Source organism: Peromyscus maniculatus, chromosome X, assembly GCF_049852395.1.
Source record: "Peromyscus maniculatus bairdii isolate BWxNUB_F1_BW_parent chromosome X, HU_Pman_BW_mat_3.1, whole genome shotgun sequence".
NCBI classification, from domain to species: domain Eukaryota; kingdom Metazoa; phylum Chordata; class Mammalia; order Rodentia; family Cricetidae; genus Peromyscus; species Peromyscus maniculatus.
The window spans coordinates 63,102,541-63,112,918 of NC_134875.1; the positions used below are offsets into that span (position 1 = coordinate 63,102,541).

Consider the following 10,378-nt stretch of genomic DNA (forward strand, 5'->3'; position numbering starts at 1 on the left):
ACTGAACTCTTCCCACTACTTTCCTAAAATTTAGCTAACTTGTCCTGTAGCACTGTTGGCAAATCTATCACCCAGAATCTTTACTGTGCTCCTGCTTCCTTAAAATATTAGTGTTCCCTATGACAACATATTAAACATAGATTACATTAAGTTATTGATAAATGTGTACCTAAAAATCTGATTCTGGAGTGTATATTGAAAATTAAGCAAATGTCAATAATTATAAATATTGTGAAAGGACAAATAGAGAAGAAATTAACCCTACTATGTTCAAATTTATTTATAGGTTCAAAATAAAATTTAGTAGCATTACTGCATGAATTAATTAATCTATGCAACAAAATATAAAATGCAAAAATTAGCATAAAGCCATGGAAAGATATAGAATAAAGAAACAATTGAGAATAATTAAATTTGAAATATGTAGTAGGAACTAGGTATATGTGAGTCAAAGATGGGAGGAAAACATAACCATATAACTGTTTGTGTCTATTCATTTTTGTACTATGGAAATTTATTCAAAAAGTTGAATGACATTTAAAAATAAAACAAAATAAAAAGGTTATTTCTTTCAGTTTTAAATTTTTGAATATTTCACAGAGAAAACAACTCTTTCCACATGCTTAAATTGAAGACTTCTGTTATGCATCTTTTCCATGATTAGAAAAAAGATACTAATGCCTGTATAGGTTCACAGTGAAAAAAACATCATGCAACAGTTGATTTAAATACAATCAATTCACAGAACAGTTTAAAGATCTATCTATAATGTTGGTTTTACCTTTCTTAAGGAATAATAAAAAGAAGTCTTTTAATTATGTTTCATGCAATATAAATTTTGTAACAGCATTATATTAAGAGCATAAGAAGTTTAATGTTTAAGAATCATTGAATGTTTTAAAACTTTTAAAATATCCATGAGTGGTGTAAATTGAGAATTATCTGAAAGGTTAACAGAATAAGTGTTTAATGAGGTTGTAATTGATAGTTACTTCTGATGTTTATATGCAAAAAGTTAATACTTTCTTAAGTACTTATTTCTTGGTAAGTTATGATTCTGGTTATGAGGACTGACAAAGTATATTATTGAGAGACTAGTAGATGCTCACTGAAAATTTTAGAAAACTCAGTCATGTGATTAGATGTCATATCCTTAAGAATGGTTAACCAGAGCTTAACCTAATTGCAATCACTTGACCAGTATGACATGAATAATTAGCATCCCATGTTTCACAACAGAGCATAGGCCCTTTAATTGTTAGGTAAGATATTTTCAAACCTAAAGTTATATTTTCAAGATTTGTCTTCTGTAAATACAACAATGAGCATGCAAGTAATAATAGAGTGTGTTTCAGCTTCAATCACCTTATTCCATAAAGCCTACAGATCATGGATGAAAGGCATTGTGATTACACAATGGTAACAACTCAAAGATAGGTCTGAGCTATGATCAGTTGTTATTATTTGTAGTACATCCTCTGTAAGTCAGTAAAGCAGAAAAAGCTTTCTTAGAAATCAAATGCAATTTTTCAATTTCACTGCTTTAAATTATAATATTTTACATAAAGTAAATTTTGCATTTCTTAAATGTTTTGGCTAGATTTATGTCAACTTGATGCAAACTAGAAACATTTGGGGGAGGGAAACTTAGTTGAGAAAATTCCCCCATCAGTTTGGCCTGTGGGCAAGCCTGAGGGGCATGATTGATATGGGAGAGCCTATATCCCTGTGGGTGGTACTACCACTGGGCTTGTGGGCCATGATGCTGTAAGGTTTCACTTTAGTGGTGATGGTGGCTTTCTAATCATAGATGATTATTCAGGCCCAATTGATCAGAACTACATATTAGTATAATACAACAAAATGGCCCCAATAGAGTCTTTGCTTCCTTCTGAAACTTTACAAGCCAGGCCTCCATCATTTGCCTTGCTCTCAACATGCTTGTCTTCTAATATCTCTCTCTCTCTCTCTCTCTCTCTCTCTCTCTCTCTCTCTCTCTCTCACACACACACACACACACACACACACACACACACACACACACACACAGGCACACACACAGGCACACACACCTGATATCAGCTGATTGAAGCTAAAGAATCAGCTGTGATTAAGAATAAACCAGTGTCATTGAAACAAGATCTTACAGGAATTATTTACTTGTGATCAGCACACAGAAACTGCGATCCAGAGGGGCCAATGTTGTATCTTGTGCTGGTAGTATAAGAGTCCTTGAGGTGGTACTGATTTTGAAAATATGAAGAGGTCATGGAGATACATTAAGAGGGTCAAAATCCCTGAACAGAATCCAGGAAAAGCTATTGGTTGAAGTGCAACCTAGTACAGCATGTTTGGAAACACCATTATGGTGGGATGATCAGCTGTAGGTAGAGTGAAGCTGTCCTGTGCCAAGAAGAGAAGCCATTTGTTCTTTAGAGGCTTTTTGAACCCAGGGCACTATTCTGAGTGGATCCAAGACATCAATCTCTAAACTTTGGTTTTACTTTGCTTTGATTGCAGCTCTCTCCTGGTTTTCCCTCTTCCCTCTTTGAATGAGAAAATATTTAGCTTGTTTGTTAATCTTTTTGTTTATAGGAACTTGTAGTTATAAAACTTTGTATATTTTAGAAGGATTTTAGATATTTTAGAGAGACTTTGAACATTTTAGAGAACTTTTGAACTTTGAAGAGGAGACTTTGGATATTTTAAAGAGACTGGACTTTTAAAGTGTTTGAGGTTTTTTTTTCAAGACAGAGTTTCTCTATGTAGCCCTAGCTGTCCTAGAACTCATTTTGTAGACTATGCTGGTCTAGAACTCACAGAGATTTGCCTGCCTCTGCCTCCTGAGTGCTGGGATTAAAGATGTGTGCCACTATGCCTGGCAAGTGTTTGAATTTTTAAAGACTGAGGGGGGCCTTTTAAAAGTTGGAATATTTTATATTGTGATGTCAGTATCACAAGGCCATTTTAGGGACAAATGAGAAAGAATCTAATTGAATATATTTGCATGCCAATATGACAAGGAGTAAATAATATTTTATAGTTTAATGTCAGGTTGACACAAACGAAAGTCATTTGGAAAGAGAGAACCTCAATTGATAAAATGCCTGTGACAGATTGGCCTGTGGGTAAGGTTGTGGAGAATTATTATTATTATTATTATTATTATTATTATTAATGTGATAGGGCCCATCTCACTGTGGCTGCTGCAATCCATGTCCTGTCTACTATAAAAAATGGGACTGAGCAAGCTATGACGAGCAATCCAGTAAGCAACTTTCCTATGTAGCTTCTGCTTCAGTTCCTGCCTCAATTTGCTGCCTAGGCCTCCTTCAGTGGTCTGTGACCCAAATATGTAAGCCAAATTGCTTTTGATCACAATGTTTTATAATAGCAATAGAATCACAAAAAAGACACTAAACAAGTAAATATGAAATAAAATTATCACTAGCACCAATCATCAAAAGTGAAACTTTTTCATACTTAACCAATTAGTCATCTTACAACATTATAAAATTTACAAAGAACAATCATATGATTTAGCCATGGCACTTTGATATGGATCTATATATCATTCATATACATGATAATTCCCTAATGAAACCCTTTATTTTATACAATTAAGGTACATTAATTATCTCTTCCTTATATATGACAAAAAATTCACCAAGGACAACATCTACCATAGTAGAGATTGCATTCAGTTATACCTCAGTTGGCTTTTTAATAACTATTTGAAATTCATTTTGAGGAGTTGTTCTTTACACCTTCGTCTCTTCGTGGTGAAACACATCTTTAAAGAGTTCCTCTTGATTTTATTTTCCATTTACCATATTTTCTTGTATGGCACAGTTGATACTTATGCTTCTTTATTTACTTTTTATTGTGTGTGGAATTGTAAGCAGTCCCCCAAAGTCAAAGTCTTGTACAATTTCCCTCTATTGAGTGCTGGCAGAACCCGTGACTCTCTAACCAATGGAGTATAGCAAAGAGCTCCCATATAAATGAATGCCCTATGGAAAAACAGTTATATTCATATTATTGTCTAGATCTTAAATATCTCCCAGAGCTCATGCACTGAAGACTTGTTCCTTAGCTGATGATACTATTAGAAGCTGGTAGAATCTTAGTATCAGCTCACAATGGGCTGGGCTCTCCTCCATGAATCAATAATTAAGAAAATGGCCTGCAAGCTTAGCTACAGCCAAATCTTATGGAGACATTTTCTAAATTAAGCCTCCCTCCTCTCTGATGACTCTAGCTTGTATCAGGTTGACATAAAACTAGCCAGTACTAATAAAGTATACTATACTTGGCCCCTCTGGACTTTGGGTCCATTAATTCATTTAGACTGCACTAATTTTATACATTTATCAAGAATTATTCCATTTTCTCCCATATTTTTGCATTGTTATTTATTCATGTATGATTAATATGATAATGATTATTAGTTATTTTTCAATGTTTTCTGTAACATTTGTTTATTGTGTGTGTGTGTGTGTATGTATGTATGTATGTATGTATGTATGTATGTCACAGTCTATATTTGAATTTCAGAGGACAACTTGTCAGAGACCATCCTATGTTTCTACCATAGGGGGCTATATCATACTAGGGTCATTAGGCTTGATGGTAAGCACCATTGTCCACTGAGCTACCTTTATGGCCCTGTTTCAACATTTTCTAGTCCAGTAATAAACTGAAATGTGGTTGGAATTGAAATGTATGCTATGTTTGGTTTAGTTCCAGCCGAATTCTGATATTTCCAATATAAAGAACTATGTTTCTATTTCCTTTTCATTGAATCCCCAAACCCACACACACATCCCATGAATTCAAAACTGTATTGACCGAATTCATTTGCTAGAGAATAAATGGCCAAAGAGATTTCTGTGATTTTCTTTTCTTTACTCTTTGGGGTTCCAGCACCTAGCTCTCAAATAAATATTCAGAGACTTACTCTTTCTTATGAATGCCTGGCCTTAGCTTGGCTTATTTCTAGCTGACTTTTCTTAACAAATTATCCTATGAACCTTTTGCCTCTGGGCTTTTACCTTTCTCTATTCTATATACCTTTCTTTTCTTCTTACTCTAGGGCTGGCTGTGTAACTGGGTAGCTGGCCCCTGGTGTCCTCCTTTTCTCCTATTCCCTTCTTCCCTTTCTGTTCTTTTCCCCATTCTATTTATTCTCTCTGCCTGCCAGCCCTGCCTATCCCTCTCCTGCCTATCTATTGGCTGTTCAGATCTTTATTAGACCATCAGATGTTTTAGGCAGGCAAAGTAACACAGCTTCACAGAGTTAAACAAGTGCAACATAAAAGAATGCCATACGCCGGGCGGTGGTGGCGCACGCCTTTAATCCCAGCACTCGGGAGGCAGAGCCAGGCGGATCTCTGTGAGTTCGAGGCCAGCCTGGGCTACCAAGTGAGTCCCAGGAAAGGCGCAAAGCTACACAGAGAAACCCTGTCTCGAAAAATTTAAAAAATTAAAAAAAAAAAAGAATGCCATACATCTTTGCATCGTTAAACAAATACCCCATAACATAAAAGAATGTAGCACATCTTTAACTATTATTTCACAACAACTTTCTAACCACAGACACCATATAAATGCCTTCAACAGATCACTGAAATTAACATCAAGTGAAATATCAGAAGTTCAGTGTAAATCATTTCCATCAGTATGGAGAGAAACATACCTCTACATTGTCACACGAGTCTCAGCAGTTTCTTAGTCACCTAGGGATGTTCACTCAGGTAAAACAACATCCTAGGGTTCAATGAGGAAAATAATTTCAGGATGAGCAAGCACAAAATAGGTTTGTGGTTCATTAAAACATTTAAATAGATATTTTAAGCATCCAGGTGACGAGAAGGACAGATGTGCTTGGGATAAAATAAAGACAACCATGAAAGCATGGTTGTGGACTTTTCAAGAGTGAGTGGCATTTCATTGTCTTTAACAACAGTTGTACATACAATTTGATGGAGTTTGAAGCTATTATCTTCAAAGGCTTGCTTAGGAAGCTAAATGAGATTTTAGGGTGGTTCCTGAGAGACACCTATAGCTATTTTTGCATATCTATATGTAAAAAATGGTATCTCTTTGTCAACTACCTTCATAGTTGTTGTTAATTGTCCTAGAATTCTTGCTTGTCAGGTATCTGGAGGCTTGAACTAGACCCTAGGGGTAGGAGCTCCTTTTCATTCTCATTTTTCCTTTAATTTTCCATCTTTCTTACTTGCCTCAATTACGGTAACTTATTAGGATAGTCTTGATGGAGTATCAACATTGTTTTCTTTGAATGTATGTGTTTGTGTACACATATGCATGTATGTGTGCGTATCTGTGTGTGGAAATGCAAATGTAAATCAGTTAACAACTTTGATGTCATCCTTAGAAACACCATCCACTTTTTTCTAGACAGTCTTTCATTGATCTGGAGCTTACTGATTCAGCTGCACTGGCTGACCAGTGAACCCCAGGGATGCTCTAGTGTCCTCTTCCTCAGCACTGAAGCATATGTCACCATACCTGGGTTTTTATGTGGGAGTTAGGGTTAAATTCAGTTCTTCATGTTTATGAGTAGGTTTATCTACTAAACAATCTTCCTAGCTCAACATTTTAAAGTACTCTTTTTTTTCTCTCATACATTCCTACTTTATTAAGGTCAATCAACATGGCATTTACATATCTAAGCATTTCAGTTTTCAGAGATGTTTAGGTTATTTTTTCCATAGTAAGTTAATTTAGGAACATTTGTATTTTAGAAAAAAATTAATTATCTCTATGACACAGACAGGAACAAGGGGAATCTGCAAATGTTGCAAGATGATTCCAAACCTCAGTTGATCTCTTTCTAAGTGACAAGAGAGAACAAGAACTGTGTACGCATCTGTGATAGTCTGAAACTTGGAAAGTGGCAGCTGTGATTACTAGAAATCTTGGAACACTGGCAAGGCTTGATCGCAAAGTATTTAAGAGAAGGCCATGAATGTTGTTTTCCTAAGAAGGGCTAGGAACTACAGGTGTCACTTGGTAGTGCATTGAAATGGCATTGCCCAGTGCAAGTGCTGCACAGAAATCAGTCACCTCCTTTAGAGCAATCACTTTGGATAAGCTTCCCCTATCATAGCATGACCCTGTCCTCCAGCTGCACAGGCAGCCACTAAAGCATACTAGCCTCTGTCCTTCCTCAGTCTGTTGGTGGCTGCCATGACCAACTGACAGCCTGTGGCTCCAAAAGGGTGTCCCAGAGACAGTGATCCACCCCAGATATTAAACTTCTCCAACAGAGGTGATCCAACCTTAATTTTCCTGCCCATGTAGTTTTGTGCAAACCAGTCAGAATCCATGGCTTTAAAGTTAGCCAAAATCTGACCTGAGAAGGCTTCATGAAATTCAAAAGCATCAATATAGTTCAGGGTTAATCCTGCCTTTTCTAGAACTTTTGGAGTAGCATATGTTGGTCCAAGTAAAAGCTGATCTTTTGGATCCTGGGGCACATAAGTAAAATCCCTCAAATATGCCTTTTGTAGTGGGTAGCCATTCCAGCTTGGATCTGGAAGTTCCAACCCCCATTGAGACTCTGGCAACTGTCACGCCTATGAGGCAGGGCCAGGGGAGGTGCTGGGAGACCTGAGAGCTGGATGGGCCAGCACTCTCTGTGCCTGCTCTCTGTGCCAGGACGCTGAACGGTGGAGGTGGATTGTGCAGAGCTCCAGAGAACACCACTGGACTGCAATACACCTTCCCCAGACCCTGCAACCTACCTATTACTTAATTTGTGTGTTATGCCATTAAATAAATATCCTTTTAACTACGTGGAGTGGCCAAAATAATTTCTCCAATACCTTTGGCTTATAACCCATGGCCAGAGCTTTTTCCTCTGACATGATCAGCATTGCAGAAGTCCCATTAGTCAGGAAGGAAGAATTTGCAGCTGTCACTGTCCCATAGGGTTTGATGAAAGCAGGTTTTAGTTTGGCCATTTGCTCCAGTGAGGAAGGACAGATCCCATTATCTTTGGTAACTGTGTCCTTTCCTGGTACTTTGAAGGGTAAAATATCAGGAAGATGTCCTTCATCCTGTGTCTTCTTGGCCAGACTATGAGAATGCAGTGCATATTCATGCTGTTCCATTCTAGAAACAGCAAAGGCAGCACCCAGTCAGTCTGCAGAGTGGCCCATGGTCTCATTAGTGGAGAACTCAGCCACTGCTGGGAGCTCAGGAGATGGGAAATTCAATCTGAATTTAGAGAGCAAGGACAGGCGCTGGCCCAGAGTCTTGGCTTTGTTGAGGTCAAGCATCATTTTCCTCATTTTTCTTGAATGACGAATAGGGACATTAGACATTAACTCAACACAACCAGCCACAACGACGTCACACTGGCCAGAAGCTATCAGACCAACAGCTGTAGTCATAGCTTGTTTTGAAGAGATACAAGCCATGGTGACAGTGTGAGCGGGAGTCTTGTCAGAGAAGCCAGCTCCAAGGGCAGCCTCTCTAGCCACATTGCTTGTTTTTACGTCTTGAATAACTGTACCAAAGATGATATAATCAACAACATCCCTTGGAACATTTGCTGTGGATATTGTTCTATATAAATAAAACACTGATGGCCAGTGACCAGGCAGGAAGTAGGTGGCCAGGCAGGAAGTAGGTAGGACAAGGAGAGAGGAGAATTCTGGGAAGTGGAAGGCTGAGGGGGAGACACTGCAGCCACCGCCAGGACAAGCAACATGTAAAGACTCTGGTAAGCCACCAGCCATGTGGCAAGGTATAGATTTATAAAAATGGGTTAATTTAAGATAAAAGAACAGTTAGCAAGAAGCCTGCCACGGCCATACAGTTTATAAGTATTATAAGCGTCTGAGTGATTATTTTATACGTGGATTGTGGGACTGTGGGGCTTGGGGAACCTGGAGAGAAGCCCTCCAGCAACAACATTGGACCAATGCAACAAACCCGAAAGTACAGCTCTAGCCAAGTCATGTGGCATTAGGTCTTTATAGGAAATGCCTGACAGCAGAAACGGAATGCGGACGCCTTCCACCACCACGATATTCTTCATATTGGGTTTTTCTAAGGTCTTCTTTTGACTTGGTCTGGACAGCTGGGGCAGATTGTAGCTGGGAACAGCTCAGAGGTCTTACAAAAAATCTGAAGGCCCATTTTTTTTTTCCGAAATAGGGTTTCTCTGTGTAGCTTTGCGCTTTTTCCTGGAACTCACTTGGTAGTCCAGGCTGGCCTCGAACTCACAGAGATCCACCTGGCTGTGCCTCCTGAGTGCTCTGAGGGCCCATTTTGATGTAGTAGAAAGGTTTTTAAAAGTGGAAGTCAAGATGGTAGTCATTCTGAAATCTCAGAGACCGTGAAAGCTGCCGTTCCCAACAAGGTCAATTCCAGAATCAACATTTTAAAGTACTCTTTAAAGACTGTCTTTATTAGACACAAACTGTAATGCTTGAACAATGATCTATATTTCCTTGAAAACTCTAAAAAAACCAATCAGTTGTTTATATATGTATATAAAATTGCATAGATAAGTATGATTTCAATTTATTTTACTATGGCGTAGGGTCTAAAGCTCCTTCTATTGAAATTTTCTGGGACAGTAGTGTTTTTTATTGTAAAACTTTCTCTGAGTCTCATTTTCCACCTGAATCTCTCTAATTTGCTTTCTTCATAATACCCTCTAAAGCAGAGAAACAAGATAACACTTCCCGCAATAACAATGAAATGTAGTTAGGACACTGACTTTGGAGACAGTTCAATGAAGATTAAATAAATCTTATTTTTCAGTTAATTTTCCAGAGTATATGCACTTTCAATGTGGTAGGAATTAATTGCACAGGCTTTGGAGACTTGAGGAGTCTTTTAGGAAAATGTGGTGATGTATACACAGACACATATCTTTCTGTGATGACTTGCCATGTATCTGTACACACACTCACATACACACATTTTTTCCATCTACTTCATTCACTACTTCCATTTTTTGACTCATTTTTTTTGTTATAGCATTTCCCTTTTTTAATCTTGGCACAGTTTGTGAGGAAATGTGCTCTTTAAAGCCATTAACTGTTGTTGGTTGTTATCTTAAGAGACTTTTGAGTCCCTGTTCAGGGATTTTAATCCACTCTGTCTCAAGCTCTAAAACTAACCTTTCTTGACATTTTTTTGTCTTCTATATTTCACTGAAGATATTTCTTTTCCAATTTCTCCTACAATGTTCAAATGTAGAATGAATTTTTTAATATACATGTATACACACACTGCCTTTCTCGCATTTATAAACATAAGCTTCAGCAATAAATGATTGGCCAAAAATTCTAGTTTGAGTCCCACAACATGGTAAGCCATAGAATCACCTCTT

At 37.7% G+C, this 10,378-nt stretch overlaps 1 pseudogene across 1 annotated transcript; it reads right to left on the bottom strand.

Moving 5' to 3' along the window:
- Nucleotides 1-6,940: 6,940 nt before the first annotated feature.
- LOC102905191 (trifunctional enzyme subunit beta, mitochondrial-like) lies at nucleotides 6,941-9,396 on the bottom strand (annotated as a pseudogene). Its single transcript, XR_013047932.1, has 4 exons — nucleotides 9,282-9,396; nucleotides 8,955-9,162; nucleotides 7,854-8,598; nucleotides 6,941-7,529 (listed from the first exon to the last, which is right to left on the bottom strand). The product of XR_013047932.1 is annotated as a trifunctional enzyme subunit beta, mitochondrial-like (transcript).
- Nucleotides 9,397-10,378: the final 982 nt, after the last annotated feature.